This window comes from Enhydra lutris, unplaced genomic scaffold, assembly GCF_002288905.1.
Source record: "Enhydra lutris kenyoni isolate GAN:26980312 unplaced genomic scaffold, ASM228890v2 scaffoldscaffold19, whole genome shotgun sequence".
NCBI lineage: Eukaryota > Metazoa > Chordata > Mammalia > Carnivora > Mustelidae > Enhydra > Enhydra lutris.
The window spans coordinates 31,851,815-31,873,308 of record NW_019154103.1 but is presented as its reverse complement, the minus strand read 5'-3'; the positions used below and the strand labels follow the sequence as shown (position 1 = coordinate 31,873,308).

Here is a 21,494-nt window from a genome sequence, read left to right as displayed (position 1 = left end):
TGCCGGTCCCAGCCCCAGCACGATGCCCCGCCCCCTCCCCGAACGTCGCAGTGCTACAGGGAAAGGAGGTGGAGCCAGACGGGGACCCGGTTGGGGGGAGTATAGCTTCATCCTTCCGCTCTTCGGCCAATCGGTGGAATCCTTCTGAGCCAGAAGGGGTCCGGAGAGTAGACACAGTCCCAGTATATTTCCCTTTTTCTGCCACGTCCCAACCATTGACGTGAGCCCACTCCTCGGGTTCCGATTGGATAGGTGGATTTTTCCCGCAGAGGTCCTTTGAGTCTATTGGTCGGTGCTGTTCGAGGGCGGGGCTTGCATGTCCTCCTCCTTCGCCTCTACCGCGGCGCTAGGGGCGGGACGCGCCGCGGACACCGCCTCTGCTTCCGCCGCCGCTGCCGCCTGTAGCTGCGCGTTCGGCGGGGGAGGAGTCGGAGGCGGAGAAGAAGGCGGTGGTGGCGGCTGGAGGATCGAGCGCTGTTCTCGCTCCGGAGCCGCTGCACGGTTCGGTGAGGGGATTTTTTTTTTTTTTTTTAATCTAGCTTGTTCTGATGTCAGGAATGTGAGGGTCGGGGCGAGGAAATTGCTGCCTTCCCCCCCTCCATTTCTTAATTTCTCTCCTCGAGAAGGAGCAGGGCCTGTCCCTGCCCGCTGCGCCGGCCATGGTGGGTGGGGTTGATGGCTGTGAGAGGCCTTCTTCGCGTCCTGGGCCCGGTCCAACCCGGACCTGAGGCCGCGCTCGAGTCCGTGGCCGCTGGGCCCGCACACCCCAACGAATGGCATCGATTGATCTGGGGGTCTCCACCGGCCGCTGTTCCCCGCTGCCTCTTCTGCTGTCCTTGGTGCCGTGGCCAAGGACCCCGCTGCCTTTCTCCCGACACTGGCGGCTGTATGAGTGTGCCCCCACCAAAGCCTCACAGCCGCCTTCTCAGCCCATTTCCAGTCATCCCGCATAGAGCTGAGCCATCTTACGCCACAGGCCTGCAGCCCCCGTCCCCCGAGAAACCTTCCGCTGCGGCCGCTCTCTTGGCCGTATTTGTATTTTTTCCGATTGTCACCGAACCTCGGGCACGCGGACACCCAGTTCAAACCATAGCAGTCGTTCTCCCGATATTAGCACCATTCCATCAATGCTGGTGCCAGTTAGCGATGTCAGGTCAGAGCACTCTAGTACATCTGCCTTCAGTTTCGGCCTCCCTCAGATTACTGCCTGTTAAACATTTTGCGCATATTCAAAATGGTGAGTTTCAAGTCGCCCAGACCAAGTTGCAAAAAAAAAAAAAAAAAAAGGGAGGAGGTAAATACCCTTTTTGCAAGGAGGAGGAATAATCTATTTAGGAGATTTCCCTCTCCAGGCATAAAAAATTTTTGCGTATGGATGGACGCTGCTTTGAGTCTGGTGGTTCTGTGAAGTTTACGATTTAAAAAAAAAAAAAGGCTTACTGTATTCTTATTTTTATCATGACCTATTTGGTCAGTTAAATTTCCTTAAAATGGCAGTCACCTGTGCTGAACACTATAGATCATTTGAAGAGTATGTAAATAAATACGAAGATAACAAATAAACGTTTTAACTGGTTTTTTTTTTTTTTTTTGAGAGTCTTTTGTCTCCTAGAATTCATGTCATTTTTATATGAAGTAAGTTTAAGTTTTGAAAATTAACCACAGACGTGCAGGCGTGATGTAAAATTGAACAATATAGAAAAAGGACTGTTAGGTAAAATGTGAACATTTCTCATCCTCCAGTCTTAATTCAGTGTCTAAAGTTAACCATTTACTGTGCATCTTTATAAATGCGTTTTTAAGCACAAATATGAAGTTGGATTTTGTGGGGGAGGGGGCGCGGAGGAATACCAAACACATTGGTATATCACTTGTTTCTCTTGTTTGTATGTCTTGCACATCTTTATTATGTATAGGTTTCTCTGATACTTTATAAAGGTTAAGTAGGATTTCATTAGTTTGAATGAGAGCTGTAATTATTTAACCTATTGAAAGACATTTAATTAGTTTCTTTTTGCTATCACGAATAATGCTTTATTTGAAGTCAACATTAAATTTGATTAGTTTTAATACAAACTTTAAATCTTAAAAATTTTTTAAGAAAATTGGAGGAATGTAAGGTGAAAAGTGCAGCTCTCACTTCCCCCTTGTAGTCCTACCTTTATTTTAAAAGTCGACTGTTAGGAAAACTTCCTCTGATTATTTCTGGAGCATGGATTCCTGCAAATGGAATTGCTGGGTTAAATGTTATGCATATTTTAAATTTTGATAACCATTTCTCCCTCTTTTCAGAATTATTCTTGACTGTTTCTTATACATTCTCCAGATAAACTTTAGACTCAACTTAGAAGTTAAAAAAAAAAAAAATCCTTTGGTTTTTTGAGTGATGTTACATTGAAATTTTAGATTAATTCGGGGCGAACTGACCTGTATGATACTCAGTCTCTCCCCTCATTGCTGTATGCATATATGGTATGTCTTTCGCTTTTATTCACATCTTGCTTTATATTATTTGGTAGAGTTTTATAGCTTGTTTTTTTTCCCCCCCTCCCCCATATGTGTGGCATTCCTTCCTAGTATTCCAAGCTATCTTTTGATTTCCTCTAGTGGATGGAAACTTTCAGTGACATTTTCTCTCTCTCTCTTTCTGGTTATAGGAAAACTTTTGGATTTTTTTCTGTTTATCATGTATCTGATCACTTGAGCTGATAATTATCTGAAAGTATTCACAGCTTTCTGGCTTACTTTTCATATTTTATAACTTAAGTGTTTTCCTCATTGCTTTGGCTAGTATACTTCCTATATAATTTTGAAGAATAGCAGTGATAGCTAAAAATGTGTTGTTTCTGACTTTGAGAGAATGCTTCTGATGTTTTAGCATCAGGTATGATGTTTTCTGAAACTTTCTGGTAAATGGAGAATACTAAAATATTTTCTGTTCTTGGCTTTCCAAAATGATTTTTGTTCTCTTTTATTTCTGATGACATTTTTAAAAACTATCAGTGGATGTTGAATTTTATTGATGTTTTTGATTTTTTAGTGGTTATATAAGGGCATCACCAATATTCCCTGGTTAATATTTTCCCAAAGAGGTCCATTTTAAAGACTCAACTTTATAGAGGGTAATTTAGATACAATAAAATGTGTTTTTAAAATACACAGTTCAGTATCTTTTGACAGATACGTACATCCCTGTTACGACCACCACATTCAAGAGTAGAATGTTTTCATTACCACAGTCAAGAATATCTGTCATTCCCAAAAGTTCCCTTTGCCATGTACAGTAAGTGACATTTATATCCTTCAGCCCCATGGAATCATTGTCCTCTCTCTCTCACTATAATTTGGTTTCATTTGTTCTAGAATTTTATGTACATGGAATTACATGATACATACTCTTATGCATTTAGCTTTTTTCTCTCAGCATGATGTTTTTGAGAATCATACATGCTTTTGTGTGTTTAACTGATTCATAAGTTTTTAATTTTGAATAGTAGTCTGTGGTGCTGATTTAGTGCAATTTGTTGACCATTTCACCCTATTTATAGATATATAGACTGTTTCCATTTTGGAACAGTCTTTTTAATTTTAGCCCTTCTAGTGAGTATGTAGTAGTATCACGTTATAATTTTAATTTGCATTTATCTGATGATTAATGACACTAAAAATTTGCTCTTGGTCATTTGTATGTCTTCCTTTGTGAAGTATCTGTTCAAATCTTTTGCCCATTTTTAAACATTAAGTTGTTTGTTTCATTGAGGTTTAGTAATTCTTTATATATTTTTGTGTAAGTCCTTTGACCTACACAGACTTGTATGTACACAATGCAGTCTGAGGCTTACCTTTTTGTGTTTCCTAACTTTTCAAATTAGAGGATCTTTTAATTTTTTTTCTTAAAGATTTTTATTTATTTATTTATTTGACAGAGAGATCACAAGTAGGCAGAGAGGCAGGCAGAGAGAGAGGAGGAAGCAGGCTCCCCGCTGAGCAGAGAGCCCGATGTGGGGCTCGATCCCAGGACCCTGGGATCATGACCTGAGCTGAAGGCAGAGGCTTTAACCCACTGAGCCACCCAGGCGCCCCGGATCTTTTAATTTTTATTAAATTCAGGGGCACCTGGGTGGCACAGTCCTTAAGCGTCCAGTTCTTGAGTTTCAGTTCCGGTTGATATCTCATGGTCATGTGATCCAGCCCCTCACAGGCTCTATCTACACTCAGCTGAAAGTCTGCTGGAGATTCTCTCTCTCCCTCTTCCTCTCGCCCTACAACTTGGGCTCCTCTTTTTCTCTCTCTCTCAAATAAAATAAATCTTGAAAAAAAAAATTCAGTTCATCAGCCCTCCTTTTATGGTTTGTGTCTGTGTTCTAAGTTTGGTCAATGCAAAGTTATGCAGCTCTCCTCTTAATGTTTTCTTCTACAGGCTTTATTGTTTTAGCTTTTATGACAAGGTGTATTATGCATTTTGGGTTAATTTTTGTATATGGTGTGAGAAGAGTTAAGGCTCATTTTCTCAGTTCTAGCACCATTTGCTAAGAACACTTCTCTTTCTTTATTGAATCAACTTAGTCAAAAATCAATTGACCAAATACAAATGAGTCTATTTGTGGATTAACCCCTTGATCTTTCCACATATCATTATTTTGCCAATACCACATTGTCATGATTATGTTGTTGCTTTATAGTAAGTCTTGAAATCAGGTAGTGCAAGTCCTTGAACTTTGCTCTTTTTTTTTTTTTTTTGGAGTATTTACTTTTTTTGTTGTTTTGAAGTTTTTATTTGAATTCTAGTTAGTTAACATATGGTGTAATAATTAGTTTCAGGTATACAGTACTATGGTTTGATGCTTACATACATCACTGGTGTTCATCACAAGTGCACTCCTTAATCCCCATCACCTATTTAACCCATCTCCTCCCCACCTCTCTTCTGGTAGCCATCAGTTTGTTGTCTGTATTTAAGAGTGTTTCTTGGTTTGCTCTCTCTTTTTTTTTTGGTCCCTTTGCTTGTTTGTTTTATTTCTTAAATTCCACATAGGAATGAGATCATGTGGTATTTGTCTTTCTCTAACTGACTTACTGTTTTTCAAAATCATTCTTGCTATTCTAGTTTCTTTGCTTTTCCATAAAATTCTTTAGAAGTGACTTAGTGGTTTCAGTCTTTCATGATTAAATATATTAGGGCCTTTCATCAAGTTATTATTATATATTAAGTATTATTTTGTATATATTACCATGTTAAGTATACTAGGCCTTTTATCAAGTTAAAGATGTTCTCATTCCGTTCCTTAATGTTGGGAATTTTAATGACGTGGACATTGAATTTTACCATATTTATGGAGATGATCATATGGCTTATCTTCTTTGGTCTATTAATAAGTTGGATTACATTGCTTTATTTTCAGATGTTAAATCAACTTTGCATTCTTTAGATAAACCTCATATGGCCATAATGTATTATCATATTCATAAATTTGTGGATTTGATTTGCTCAGTTTGTTGAGTACTTTTTTGTATTTATGTTCAGGAAGGTTGCTTTTTCATGTGAATTTTTTTTTTTTTTTTTTTTTTTGTATTAGGATCATGCTGGTCTTAACAGAGTTTTAAAGTGTTTCTTAACATTTTCTGAAAAATTTCGGATGAGTGGTATTTGTTTCATAAATCTTTGCTAGAGTTTGCAAGCTAACCCATCTGGGTCCAGAGTTTTCTTTTTGAAAGGTTTTAAAGTATTAATTTAATTACTTAAATAGTTGTAAGATGATTAGGGTTATCCGCTTGAAAGCTTTTGGTTTTTGACTACGTGAATCACTTTTACTCACTATGAGTGTTAGTGGTCTTTCTCTTTGAAGGAGTTTGTCTTTCATCTATTCATCTCCATAGAGTTGTTTCTTTATTATCCTTTTAGTGTCTGTAGTTACTGTAGTGATGTCTTTTCATTTATTCTTTATGTTGGCAATGTGTCCTCTCTTGTCTTTATTAGTTTGTGGTGAGGTTTATCAATTTTACTAATTTTTCCAAAGATCCAGTTTTTTGTTTTATTGCATAAAAAAAAAAAACTTTTCAGTTTCATTGATTTATGGTCTTTACTATTTATTTTTGTATGCTTTTAGGTTTAAATCCATTCTATTAGAATTCTGTAAGGTATAAGTTTGGACCATTGATTTGAGACCTTCTTTTCCTTCTAACAGTGCTTTAGATAGCCACACAAATTTTCTTAGGTTAGTATTTTCTAAGTTCTTTTTTTTTTTTTTAAGATTTTATTTATTTAAAAAAAGAAAGATTTTATTTATTTATTTGACACAGAGAGAGAGCACAAGTAGGGGGAGCAGCAGATAGAGGGAGAGGGAGAAGCAGGCTCGCCGTGGAACAGGAAGCCTGATACAGGTCTGGATCCCAGGACCCCAGGATCATGACGTGAGCTGAAGGCAGATGCTTAACTGACTGAGCCATCCAGGTGCCCCAGTATTTTCTAAATTCTTATGTGACTTTCACTTTGACCCATGATTATTTGGAAGTATATTGTTTAATTTCCAAATACTTAGTGATTTTGCTTAAATCTTTTTGTAATTGATTTCTTTGTTTAATTTTTTTGAGGCAGATAACATACTTTGTATAATTTCCTTAAGTTCTTTGAAGTTTGTTTTATGGCCCAGAATATGTAAATGTTTGTAATGTTACATATGTATTTCAAAATAATGTGCATTTTGCTGCTTTTGAGTGGAGTATTCTATAAGTTCTGTTTGCATATTATGTATTTTACATTAAGTTTTCTGTAATTGTCAGGTCAAGTTGACTGATGGTCCTTATTAGGTTTTATGTTTCCTTACTGAGGTTTTGTCTACTTGTTTTGTTGATCATTGCAAGAAGAGTTGAAGTCTCCAAGTGTAATTGTGGATTTGTGTATTTTTCCTTTTCTAACAATTTTTGCTTCATGAATTTTGAACCGCTTTTGTTACGTGCATATATATTTAGGATTCTTATGTTTTCTTAGTAAATCAACCCCTTTATATAATATGCCTTCTTATTTCTGACCATATTCCTTCTTCTGCAGTCTGTTTTATCTGATGTTATTTGATATCACCAGTCTATCTTTTGGTTAGTGTTTGCATGATAAATCCTTTTACTTTACATCTTTGCCTTTATATTTAAAGTAGTTTTGGCTTTGGGCCCCCTGGGTGGCTCAGTGGGTTAAAGCCTCTGCCTTTGGCTCAGGTCATGATCCGAGGGTCCTGGGATCGAGCTCCACATCAGGCTCTCTGCTCAGCAGGGAGCCTGCTTCCCTTCCTCTCTCTCTGCCTGCCTCTCTGCCTACTTGTGGTCTCTGTCTGTCAAATAAATAAATAAAATCTTTAAAAAAAAATAAAGTAGTTTTGGTTTTGACAACCAACTTTTTTTTGATCCATCCTGACCTGTCTGGCTTTTTAATTAGGTTGTTTATATTTAATGTAATTATTAATGTGATTAGGTATAAATCTACCATCTTAGTAGTTGTTTTTTAGTTAATCTATCTGCTGAATGTTCTATATTTTTATCTTCATTATTAGCTCGCTACTTACACTTATTTTGCCTCTTTAAAAGTTTTATACTGGTTTCTCTATGATTTATATTATACATCTTTAATTCCACTCTATATTCAGGCAATGTTATACAACTTCTTACATAGTCTTAGAGCTCCTCAGCAGTATATTGTCAATTTCTTCTTAACTATTTTTTGCATTATTATTGTCATATATTTTGTTTTTCATGTGCCATAAGCTCGTAATACCTTGCTACTATGATTGCTTTACACCTGCTTTGTCACATCATGTCACTAGCCAGTGTGACTATTTAATTTGAATTTAGAATAGTTAATATTAAGTTTAAATTAATTTTCTCTGTGTACTAGCCATTTTGTAAGTGCTTAGTAGCCACTTGTAGGTTTTAGCTTTCAGATTGAACCACCTAAGAATGTTTCCATCATCTGAGAAAGTTCGATCAGTGATTGCTACTTCACACACTTCTGTTTTGAAATAATTAAAAAGTAAGGCAAAAATATGTTTTACATTTATCTTCACATTAAGTGCAGATAATTTAGTGTTCTGCATTTCTTTGTAGAATCAAATGTCTGTTTTCTACTCTTTCTGTAGTTTTGGTCTATTGGTAACAACATCGTTTGGGTTGGCTAAAATGTACTTTTTTTTTTTTTTTTGCAGAGTACTTTGCTAGGTATAGAATTCTTTGTTCACAGTGTTTCTTACATTAAAGATGCTGTATATAATCTTTTCTTGATTGCATAGTTTCTGATGAGAGGTCCGTTGTAATTCTTCATTCCTCTGAATCAAAATGTTTCCTTTATTGTTGGGTTTTTATTGCAGGTTGAAAATGATTTATATTGAGGTGTGCATGTTTTCTTTTTGTAGGGCTTTTTGTGAGTGGTTGCTGAGCTTTTCTTAGATTTAAGGTTTGATCTCTTAAATCATATTTGGAAATTTCTCTAGATTTTCTCTTCTAATTAGTTCTTCTGCACCACTTACTCTCTCTTCTTGTGAGAATTCCATTGCATAGCTGGTAGTTTTTGGATAAAGTCCTACAATTCTTGGAGGCTCTGTTTGTGTCTTCCCCACACTTTTTTTTTTTTTTTTAATTTCTTTTTTTTTCAGTTTGGGTATTTTTTTTAACCCCCCTTTTAAGTACTTTTTTCCCCCCCCCCCCCCCAGTCATTTGATGAGCCCATAAAATGCTTTTTGGGGGGGAGTATCACTATTAATATGTCTTTTATTTCTTGCAGTTGCATTTCCATCTCTTGAAATCCTTGATCTGTTTCCTAGCTCTATTCCAGAAGCATTTTATTTTTCTTTTACTTATCCCCTAACCACAATGGATAACAGTGATTGGTGTCCTTCTGTCACTAGTGTAAGGTTTTTTCCCCCATATGAGTGAAAGGCCCAGGTAGGACTTTATTCTTTTCTTTGTTGGAAGGCAGTATCTTCCTTCCCCTCTGAAAGATACCTCCTTAGTCTCCAGCCTGGTTCCCAATTTTTTCAGCATCCCTGGATAAGGGCCTTTGAGTGGGTGCCAACTTTCTATGTTTCTGCAGTTCTCAGGGATTTTGTACTCTAATTCAACCCACACTTTGTCTTTACTTGCAATATAATTACCTGAGATGAGAAAATGTAAAACACTCTTTAGGGAAGGTAAATTATCCTGATCCTCTAGGAAATAACATTCAAGATATAGGAAGGATGCATTTTGTAATTTCAAGGGGAACCATTTAAAGATTGGTACCAAAAGGTACATCAAACAAGCTAATAGGTGAAGTAAAATGGAATAGTTACAAAAAAAAATTTTTTTTGACCAGTACCAAAGTCAAGAAAGGAAGGATAAAGGAACAAAAAACAAATGAGAAAGATGATACTTAAACTCAACTATATTGATAATTATATTAAATGTAAATGGACTGTGCACTTCACTGACAATACATATATTGTTAGGCCTTATAAATAAGACCCACCTATATTCTGCTTATAAAAAACACTTTAAATGCAAAAGTACAAATAAGATGAAAGTAAAAAACATTGAGTATTATCTGCAAACACGAAAGGAAAGCTGATGTGGCTATATTAATCCTGTACAAAATGGATAGAAGATTGACATTACATAGTGTATGTTTTCTGATCATTGAGAAATTAATTACAGTTCAGTAACAGAAAAATAACCAGAAAGCTCCAGATGTTTGAAAGTTAAGCAAGACCTTTCTAAATACTGCATTAATCAAAAACAAAGTCACAATAAAAATTAAAAAACATTTAAGTCTGAAAAACAACAAAAATGTTCTATCAGAACTTATGGAATGAAGCTGAAGCAGTACTTTACGAGAACTCTGTAGCTTTCTGTGCATATATTAGTAAAGAAAAAAGGTTAAAAATTATTACTCTAAGCTTGCAACTGAAGGGAAGAACAAATCAAACCCAAAGAAACTAGAAAGAAGGAAATAGTATATAGAAAAGTAGAAATTAAGGAACTATAAGTTTTATAGTCAGTTTGTTGAGAAGACTTTTTAAAAACAATAAATGTGTAATGAACTGATGAAGGAAAAAATGGGAAAAGACACAAGTTACCAATACCAGGAATGTAAAAGGCATTAATACGGACCTTTTGGATAGTAAATTGTTAAGAAGAAGAAATTATGAGCAGCTTTATTTTAATATTTGATAAGTTGAATGAAAGGTCCTAATCTTTGAAAAACACAACTTATCAAAACTGACATGGGAAATGGAAAATGAGTTGACTAATGTCTATTAAACAAGTTGAGTTTATTGAAAACTTTTCTATAAAACCGCAGGCCCAGATGGCTTCACTGGTAAATTGTAAACATTTAAGTAAGATACATTGCCACTTTTACACAAATTCTTCTGAGAAAAAGTATAAACATCACCTGCAATATTTTATGATTTTAGTGTAATCTTGATAGGAAAAGCTAACAAAAGCATGACAAAAAGGGGGAAATTATAGGCTAGTATTTATCATGAACATAGATACTGAAATAATCCAGTGATATATAGAAAGGATAATGTAGATCAGAAATTTGTTCCAGGAAAGCAAGGTTGGTTTAATGTTTTTAAAATTAATCAGTGTAATTCCTCTCTTTAACAGAACAATATAGAGAAACAATAGGATCATTTCTGCAGATAAAGAGAAATAATTTGACAAAGTTCAACATCCATTCATGATAAAAATCCTCATCATCTTAGCAAATGAAGAAAATATCCTTTATTTCCTCAAGACAATCAGAAAATGGCAGCACCTGGGTGGCTCAGTTAGTTAAACATCTGCTTTCAGCTCAGGTCCTGGGATGGAGCTCCATGTCAGGCTCCCTACTTAGCAGGGAGTCTGCTTCTCCCTCTCCCTCTGCCTCTCCCCTTCCTGTTCATGCGTGTGCGCGCTCTCTCTCTCTCAAATCTTTTTTTTTTTCTTAAAGAGTATCAGAAAATGTACAGTTAACAGCATACTCAATGAAAAGTCTTGTTTCATGTCTAATATCTTTCCTTCTATTCACTGTTATATTGTTATATATGTTACACAAGGCCAGTATGCAAAAATGAATTTTAAGGTGTATACTAGCAACAAAAATGTGTAAAATAAAATTAGAAAAGTATCGTTAGAATAGCATTATGTAGCACCTGAGTGGCTCAATTGGTTAAGTGTCTGCCTTTGGCAGAAGTCATGATCCCAGGACATTGGGCCCCTTGCTCAGTGGGGGTCTGCTTCTCCTTCTCCCTTTGTCCTCTCTCCCAAGTAAGTAAGTAAGTAAATAAAATAACATCAAAATATGTGATATCTCTAAGAATAAATATAAAAATTGAGGAAAACTTCTATGCCAAAAAATGATAAAACAATGCTCAGAGACATCTTATTTTATTTTTAAAAGATTTATTTTAGAGACAAAGAGTATGGGGGGTGAAGGGGCAGAGGGAGAGAGAATCTCAAGCAAACTCCCTATGCTGAGCATAGAGCCTGACTCAGGGCTCAGTCTCTCTCAGCCCTTTGATCTTAACTAGAGCCAAGATCAAGAGTCAGATGTTTAATTGACTGAGCCACCCAGGTGCTCCTAGAGACATCTTAAAATACTTTAATAAATAGAGAAATATTCCATCTTTATGTAGTAGGAAATTCAGTATTGTTACCATGTCAATTTCCCTCATGTTGAACTATGGGTTCAATACAATCTGAAAATTCCAGATCTTTTTTTTTTTTTTTTTTTTTTTTGGTCAAATGGATTCCAGAATTTATATTAAAATGTAAATGTCTCAGATGTTATGACTTACTGTGAACCTATAGTCATTAAAACCATGTGTATTGCGGCACCTGGGTGGCTCAGTGGGTTAGGCCTCTGCCTTCGGCTTGGATCATGATCTCAGGGTCCTGGAATCAAGCACTACATCAGGCTCTCTGCTCAGCAGGGAGCCTGCTTCCCCCTCCCCCTCTGCCTGCCTCTCTGACTACTTGTGATCTCTCTCTCTCTGTGTCGAATAAATAAATAAAATCTTTTAAAAAAACAAAAAAACCCCATGTGTATTAGAACAAGGTAGATAAAAAGGTCAATGGAAGAATATGAGTGTCTAGAAATAGCCCTTCATATAAACTGTTTTTGGTTTATGACAAGAGCTCCATGAAATTAAGAAGAGAATGCATTTCCTTTTAATAAATTGTGTTAGATAAAGTAGATATCCACATGATAATGAAATGAATCTTGATTTATACTTGATGCTATATCTTCAAAAGTTCATTTGAGTTTCATCATAGATCTAAACGTAAAAGCTAAAATTATGAAGCTTGTAGAAGAAAACCTAGATGAATATCTGTATCACCTTTGCAAAAATTTCTTAAGTAGAATGTAAAATTAATAAATTAGACTGTACAATTAAGAGTTTCTATTTTTCGGGTGCCTGGGTGGCTCAGATGGTTAAGCGTCTGCCTTCAGTTTAGGTCGTGATCCTGGGGACTTAGGATCGAGTCCTGCATCAAGCTCCTTGCTCAGTGGGGAGCCTGCTTCTCCCTTTGGCTCTCTCTCTCTGTTTTTCATGAATAAATAGAATCTTTTAAAAAAAATTCTATTTTTGAATCTATCATTAAGAAAGGAAAAGGCAAGCCACAGACTGTTAGAATAGTTGCGATAAATAAGTCGGGTAAAGGACTTGTATCAAAAAATACACGTAAATTACAAGTCAAAAAGAAAAAGGCACACAGCTCAGTTTTTAAAAACATGTCAGTGATCAGATTCTTTACAAAAGAAGGTATACAAAAGGCAGTGTACACAGGTAAAGTTGCTCTATGTTATTATTCATCAAGGAAATGTCATCATCACACACCTACCAGAATGGCCAGTGTTAGAGACTCACAATAACAAGGGTCGCTAAAGATACAAAGCAACTGATTCTACTATATGTTGCTAGTGAGGACCACTTTGGAAAACTGGTAACAAGTCTTACAGTTAAGCATGGCTGTGTGTACTGTGACCCAGTAATTCCAGGTCATACTACCCAAGAAAGGTAAAAAATGTGTATAAGAATATTTATAACAACATGAATGAATCCCAGAAACATGGTGTTGAGCAAAAGTAGACAGACACAAAAGAGTTCATACTGTATGATTCCACTTGTGTAGTTTAAAACAGGAAAAACTAATCTAGGGTAGAAGTCCAGAAAGTGGTTGCCTATGGTTTGAGAGAAGTTTAATCAGTTGGAAGGGGTGAGAGAGAACCTTTTGAAATGATGGCAATGTTTTATATCTTGATGTAGGTGGTAGTTATTTGGATATATGACATAGGAAAAAATTCATTGAACTATATAAGGCATGCTGAAGAGTTTTGTACTTTTTAAAAAATAGTTCTTCAACAAATGATTGCAGAGAAAAGGAAAATACTTGAAAAGATTTTATCATGAAAATTTCTAAACAGATTTCTGTGGAGTACAAGGAAACCACATTTATACAACATCTTGCATCAACATTTTGCCATGCTTGTTTCTTCGTTTCTCCAAACCCACTCATATAAGCTTTATTTTATTTATTTATTTATTATTTTTTTTTGTAGTTAAGACACTTCCAAATGTCTAAATATCATAGGTATATTAATTTGTTTTAGACACATTTTGTGAATTTTTATCATCACGTCAAGTTTGCTACATTTAATATGCACAACATTGAATTTTCTATTTTTCTTTTTTCCTGTACTTTTTTTTTTTTTCGTTTCTTGGCTTATTGACATGGAAATAATTCTAAGCTGTTTCTTTATTTGGAACTGATTTGACTTGGCATCCCAGAGGAGGGTGGGTTGAGCAGGGCCCTTCTTAGTTAGGTCACATTTAAATCAGATCTTCCTATCTAAATGAGAGGTAAATTTGAGGAATAGCTTTCATCCTGTTTTTTTAAATGGATTGGTATTTTATTCTTCCATCTCAATTTGTCTTTGACTTTAATCTTTTTTTTTTTCCCCTTTGCCAATTATATTTGCAGTAAACCATAAAAAGTCTTTATTATTCTACTATGTTGGCTATATGCCTATTTAATTCTTTCTTCACAGATTTCTTTCTATGGATATTCATTTAAAAATAGCAGTTTGTAGCAGTTATTTATTTATTTTAAAGCTTTATATTTTGAGAGCAAGAGAGCGCTCACATGAGAGCATGAGAGAGCATGAGAGTGTGCAGAAGTGTGGGGGGCCAGCAGGAGAGGGAGAAGCAGAGTCCCTGCTTAGCGGGGAGCTCGACATGAAGCTCCATCCCTGAACCCTGAAATCAAGACCTGAGCCCAAGGCAGACCCTTAACTGAGCCACTTAGGTGCTCATTTGCATAAAACTTCTTAAAACAATTTTTTAAACAATTTTTAAAACCATTTTTGATGAGATAGAGGCTTTTCCATAACAAGTTGGAAATAGTTTTTTATCTACTTAAATATAAAAATTTTGGATTATCTAAAGGTCTGTTTCCAGTTACATATATTTTATGTTTTTTAGTGGAATTTTCACTGTATCCGTGCTGAGTTAATTAAAGCTTTTACAGTAATGGACAGAAAAGTCACGAAAATTGGTATTTAAGTAAGCTTACTAGCCTTTTATCAGATTATCTCTTTGTGTTAGTAGGGTTAGTAAACCCATTTGATCTCAGAAGTTTAACAGTTGTACTTTTAAAATTTCTCTCTGAATTATCTATTGTCTACAGTTGTTCATTTACAGAATCTAGTAGTCATATCCCGAAAGTTCTCTTGTGTGTCAGCTTGTAACTTCGAAGTCTAGTGGCTGATAGTACATTATTTGATTTGCTACAATTGAGTCTTCTTGTTTGTAGCAATATATAGGGATAATATCCCCTTAGTCCTTAATTATTGTGTATCTGCTAGTTACATTTAGTAGAATATTTTGCAGGTGCCACTATGTACAAGCAACCTTTTGTGCTTGTGCCTAGAAGATACGAAAAATCTAGAGAAAAATTAAAAAGAATATGTAAGTATGAGAAATAATTTAAGCTTAGATTGTTAGTCAAAGTAGATACTTGATTAATCTCTTGGCATGTTTACTTTGCCTTAGCAGCTAAAAATAGAAAGATGAGATAATGTTAGTAAACTAAGTTAAGGAGCCTCTGAGTGGCTCATTCGCTTTAGGGGTCTGCCTTCAGCTCAGGTCATGATCTTGGGGTCTTGGGATCAAGCCCTGTATTGGCCTCTCTGCTCAGCAGTGAGTCAGCTTCTTCCTCTCCCTTTGTGATCTCTCTTGCTCTTGCTCTCTCTCAAATATATAAAATCTTTAAACTAAGTTAAAATGTAATTGGTTCTATCATACACAAAACAGATTTCTGGCAATACTTGTTATAGTTTGTCATAAACTCATTTTATCATAAAGTTTGTATTATTGGATTTATAACTCAAGTTTGATAATAACCAAAATTTTGTATGACTAAGTAATTATTTTACTGAAAGGAAATGCAGGCTATGATGTAATTTTAGAAGTTTGTTTTATGAGGAATTTTAAGAAACATTTTTAGGGCATTTTGTAGGCATTTTTATAAAGGCAAATATGAGAGAATATAAAACAAATTTTCCAGTGGACTCGGAAGAGTAATCAAGACTTTGCCTTTCAAATAGTTGGATTAAATTATATTTGTTTCTCAACTTACTTTTCTATTTCTAGGAAAGATAGTTGGACAATGAGTTATTTATATTTTATAGGCAGCCTGCTAATTTAGAAAAAGTAGTTGCAAATTATATACATGATAAAGGGTTAATATCCAAAATATATTAGGAATCATGCAACTTAATAGCAAAAAACCAATCCAGCTAGAAAATGGGCAGAGCATATGAGCAGACATTTTTCTAAAGACAACATACAGGGGCACCTGGGTGGCTCAGTGGGTTAAGCCTCTGCCTTCAGCTCAGGTCCTGATCTCAGGGTCCTGGGATCGAGCCCCACATCGGGCTCTCTGCTCAGCGCGGAGCCTGCTTCCCCCGTCTCTCTCTGCCTGCCTCTCTTGCCTTCTTGTGATCTCTCTGTCAAATAAATAAATAAAATCTAAAGACAACATACAGATGGGCAGCAGGTACACGAAAAGATGCTCAGTGTCATTAATCATCAGAGACAGGCAAATCAAAACTACAATGAGATATTAACTCACATCTGTTAGAACGGCTTTTATCAAAAAGAAAAGAAATGACAAGTATTGGCAGGGATATGAAAAGAAAAAAAAACAAAAAAACAAAAACCCTGTGCACTCTTGGGGAGATTGTAAACTGGTGCAGCCACTATGGAAGACAGCATGGAGGTTTCTCAAAAAATTAAAAGTAGAACTACCATATAATCCAGCGGTTCCACTTCTGGGTGTTTATCTGAAGAAAACAAAAATACTAACTTGAAAAGATAACTATACCCCTATATTCTTTGTAGCATTATTTATAGTGGCCAAGGTATGGAAACAACCTAAGTGTCTATTGATTGGTGAATGAATAAAGAAGATGTGGCATAAAGCCAGGGAATGCAGAGGTTTGCTGGCATTCACCAGAAGCTAGAAGTGAGAAAGGATTCTCTTCTAGAGCCTTTGGGGGGAAATATGGCCCTTGACACCTTGATTCTGGACCTTTAATCTCCAGAACTGTGGGAGAATTTTTTAAGCAAAGAAAGACAAGAAGAAGGGATTTTCCTAGGGAAGGAAAAAGTTGCAGTGTGTGTGTGTGTGTGTGTGTGTGTGTGTACACGTACAATGGAATATTATTCAGCCATGAAAAAAAGAATGAAATCCTGCCATTTCCAACAATAGGGATGGACCTTGAGGGTATTATACTAACTGAAATAAGCCAGACAGAGAAAGACAAATACTGTTATGACCTCATATGTGGAATCAGTAAAAGCTCATAGATACAGAGACCAGAGATAGGTGGTTGCCAGAGGTGGGAGTGGGAGGCAGGCAAAATGGGTGAAGAGGGGCAAAAGGTACAAACTTCCAGTTACAAAGTAAGTAAGTCATGGGAGTTAACGTATATTGTGGTGTCTGTAGGTAATAATACCATATCATATATTTGAAGGTTGCTACAATAGATCTTAAAAGTTCTCATCACAAGAAAAAAATTCCTTACTATTTATGGTGATGGATGTTAACTAGATGGATGTTACTTTGATGATCATTTAGCACTGTATACAAATATCAAATCATTATGTTGTATACTCAGTACTAATATGCCAGTTACACCTCTGTTTGTTTTTTTTTTTTGTTTTGTTTTGTTTTTAAGTGAGTTATTTTTGGCTCCCAGCAAATATGTCACAGGGGTATAGATCCAAGCTTTTAGTTGAAACTCTTCTGGAAGTTCAGCGGATTTCTCCTTTCCTTTGCCTAAAACTTCGCTTAAATCAGCTAGATTTAAATTCTGAAAGTAAGTGTTCCTGATGCAGTAGGTATGTAGTGAATATCTGTTAGAGGATAGGTAGAATATAGGAGCTAAGCAGCAGTCTGACATTGCCCGCCAGCAGAACACCAGTATAATTCATTTTGGTACTGTCGATCCTAGCATGGCACTACCTATGCTGTGAATAAGCAGATCTTTTAAAAGGGAGAAAATATGCTTTCATGAGTTGGCGGTAGGAAATCTTTGTTCTAATAATAAGTAGAAGTATAAGAAAAATTCAGTATCTTAGTGCATGTAATTTAAATTATTTGTGTTTGTTATTTATTGCAGGATAATTTGTTATGCTTCAATAGAACTAATGGCTGGGAACATTTATTATATCTTAGAGTTTCTGAGTCAGAAATTCAGGAGTAGTCTGTCTGGTTGGTCTCAGGGTCTGTCAGGAGGTTGCAGTCAAGGTATAGGTTGGGACTACAGTCATCTGAAGACTTGATTGGGACTTAATGAAGTTAATGCTGCTTCCTGGGTGATTCATTCACATGGCTGTTACCAGAAGACGTGAGTTCCTTCTGGCTCTTGGTAGAAACTGCCAGTTCCTCAACATGTGGACCTTAGGATTGCTTGAATGATCTCCTGTGTAACAGCTTGCTTCTCCCAGAGAAAGTGAGTTGAGAGACAGCAAGGAGGAAGCCACAATGACTTTTATGCCCTCATCTTGTACATTATACATTGTCTTCACTAGAAACAAGTCACTAAGTACAGCCCACACTGAAGAGGTGCAGATTTGGCTTTGCTTTTTTGAAGAAGTGTCAAAGAATTTGTAGATCAGAATTGTTTGTTCATTCATTCATCCTTTTGTTCAACAGACATTTGAATTCATACTGTGTTAGACAATGTGTTAGAACCAGTGCTTTTAATAGATTGCATTAATAGTCCATTCAAGTAAGAAGAAAAAAGCACGGTCTTTGTCTTTAAAATCACTACTCTTTATTTATTTTCTTTAAAGATTTTTTTTTATTTATTTGACACAGAGAGAGATCACAAGTAAGCAGAGCAGCAGGCAGATAAAGAGGGGGAAGCAGGCTCCCCGCTGAGCAGAGAGCCCGATGTGGGGCTCCATCCCAGGACCCTGAGATCATGACCTGAGCCGAAGGCAGAGGCCCAACCCACTGAGCCACTCAGGAGCCCCTAAAATCACTACTCTTTACATTCTGCTGTGGGAGGTGTGTATCCCATAACCATGCTTTCCCTTGTATTCTTTTGAAGGTTGTTTTTATTGTCTCTCTGTAGCTGCTGGCATATCTTTCCTAGTCAAAATGATAAAGTGATGACTTCCAGGTTAATAAGATCTAGAATTAATACTTTGCTGATTCACTCTTTTAATTCTTAGCAGCATATTTATATAGTTTACTTGATGATAGTTTGTAAGAAATATATGAAAGTCCCAAAGCATTTGAATTGAATAATTGAATCATATGTTACTTATTACATGACTAGTACAAGGAGCAAGAGACTAATTCAGCAAAGCAAACATCTCTTCAGAAAGAACTGGGACTGAATGTTTCTGATTTACTTGAGATACAAGTTTGGGACTGATGAATTAACTATTTTAATCTTGACACACCACTGTGGTTTTTATTTCTTGCTCTTCATCCTCTCTCCTCCCTGTTCTGCTTTTTTTTTTTTTTTTTTAATTTTCATACTTTTTTATTTGGAAATGAGATAACACTGTTATAGATACCCGACTATAGCTGGCCTTAGGTGAAATAAAATAATTAGTATTTACAGAAGGATTCCATTCTACGTTTTATTCATAAGGCATGAGCTACTTTTGAAAATAATAAAAGAAGCGGAGAACAAGAAAGTATAAGACATTTAGAAGATTATTACAGAGAATACTGGCAGTAAAAGTAGATGAAGTTTACCAGCTCACAGAGTGAAAATGAGAAAGAAAAGTTTGCAGACAAAGGATTAATCTGTGTAGGCAAAATACAGAGAAAATACGAATTTTGAAAAAGGACATCTTTGAGACAAACTGACACAAGTCTTTAGAACAGCCCAATTAGGGCCATGTAGGAGAAATTTTAAAATGGCCTGTCCCTTAAAAACTCCTTGTGGCATTATAGAATATCATTTATTAAGAGGATAACCTAAATATTCCAGGGACAAAAATTAGTTTACATAGGAGAAATAAATTGGCAGAATGGGATGCCATATTCCAACATAGGATGTTGGAAAACAATGTGTCTCAGAGTTTGGAGAAAGTGGTTTTGGGCCATACCTAAAGTATGAGGGAGGGATGAAATGTTTTCAGGCATGTGACCCAGAGTTTAACTTCTTATGTAAAATTTCTGAAACAGTTACTCGATCTTCTAGTAAAGACAGACACACACGCACATGAGAACGTGGGATTCAAATCAGGGGACTTAACTCAGAAGTACAATCAAAAGGTATCAGAGCCAAGGTCATAGGCCTTGAAAACAAGTAGACTTGTTTTCAGAAGTATAGATGAGGATGTTGGAGGGCTCAGAAGAGAATATCTTTAGGAAGCAAGTGGAATCACATTAAAGACATTTTTTAAGGGGTGCCTGGGTGGCTTAGTTGATTAAGTGTCCAACATGGTTAAGTGTCCTTGATCTCAGCCCAGGTCTTGATCTCCGGGTCTTGAGTTAAAGCCCTGCTTTGGACTCCATGCAGGGTGTGGCGCTTCTTTAAAAACAAAACAAAACAAAACAAAACAAAACAAACCCCCTTACTCAGAAACAAGGGTTTTCAGATCTTTGTACTCTTTCCAGTTACAGCTCCTTTTCTCTCACTATCTCTTTATAGCATTCTGCTCAGTCTTTTACATCCACCATTCTACCAAAGGTGCCCTTGTCAGGATCTTCAGTATCCTCCATGTTGCTGAGTTCAGCGGCCAGTTATAGATCTTCCTCATACTTTACCTCTTAGCAACATTTGGCATAGTGGATCAGTTCTTCTGTCTGAGGCACTTTCTTCATTTGGCATCCACACCACTGGGTTTTCCTTTTCTCTCATTGGCCTATGCCAGATTTTCCTGATATTTCTTTTTTCCTGGCCTTTTTGTGTTGGATCATTTCAGGGCTCAGCCCTTGAAATTTTTTCCTTCACCAAGTACACTTAGATGTCCAAGTTCATGCTTCTTTGAATATTATTTACATACCTATCACTCACAAATAATACTGGCTGCTCAACATTCTTTAGTCAACTCCAGGTTCCTATTTAACATTTTCTACTCGAATGTCTGATAGATATCTCAAATTTAACCATCTAAAACTAAACTGAATATATTTTCTCCAAACCTGCTTCTTCCACAGATTTTCCTACTTCAGTTAATAGTTAACTCTTTTATGTTTCTAGTTGTCCAGACTATAAAGCTTAGAGTCAACCTTGACTCCTTCCTTACCTTATTTTATAACCTGTATTAGAAAATTTTGCTGACACTGCTTTCATAATTTATTCAGAATCTGACCATTTCTCACCACTTTTTTACCCTGGTTTAAACTTCTGTCATCTCTTGCCAGTATTATTTTGATAGCTTTGCAACCAGGCTCCTTGCCTTTGACCTTGTTCCCCTTCAGTCTGTTCAAAACAGTAGCCAGAGTATTCCTCTTAAAACAGAAGTTAGGTAGTATCTGTTCTGTGTTCAGAACTCTTCAGTGGTTTTCCAGCTCACTTAGAATAAAACCTGCATTTCTTGCATTATCCTATAAGGGCCTAAGTGATCTGTTCCACCTAACCCTCCCCACCCACCCACCCTAACTTAATTTTCTCACCTCATCTGTTGCTTTCTCTCTTATTCATTCCATTCCAGACTTCTTGCTATGATCACTTCTGAAAGTTTTCACCCCAGGAACTTCCTTTTATTCTGCCTGAAATGTTCTTTCCCTAGATTTACACATGGTTCTCTCCCTCACAGGTGTGGGATGATCAGATGATCACTTCCCAGTGAGGTTTTCCCTAATTTCTAATTGCATGCCCTCAGCAACTCTTCAGTCTCTGTTTTATTTTGCTCCACAGTATGTATTATCTAACATATATTTATTTACTTCTTGTTTTGTTTAGTGTCTGTACCGTATACTGTAATTTTAAGAGGTCAGGAATATTTGTC

At 36.2% G+C, this 21,494-nt stretch overlaps 1 protein-coding gene across 2 annotated transcripts in view; it reads left to right on the top strand.

The window, feature by feature from the left end:
• The first annotated feature begins 441 nt into the window (after positions 1-441).
• Positions 442-21,494, top strand: part of LOC111148373 (praja ring finger ubiquitin ligase 2) — a 76,819-nt gene continuing 55,766 nt past the window's right edge. The window contains exon 1 of one of the 2 annotated variants that reach the window (XM_022504877.1): positions 442-506. The gene's annotated coding sequence lies outside the window, so the exon portion shown is untranslated. Of the gene's footprint in view, positions 507-18,521; positions 18,586-21,494 lie in introns of those variants that run through there. The other variant, XM_022504876.1, reaches the window with a different exon arrangement.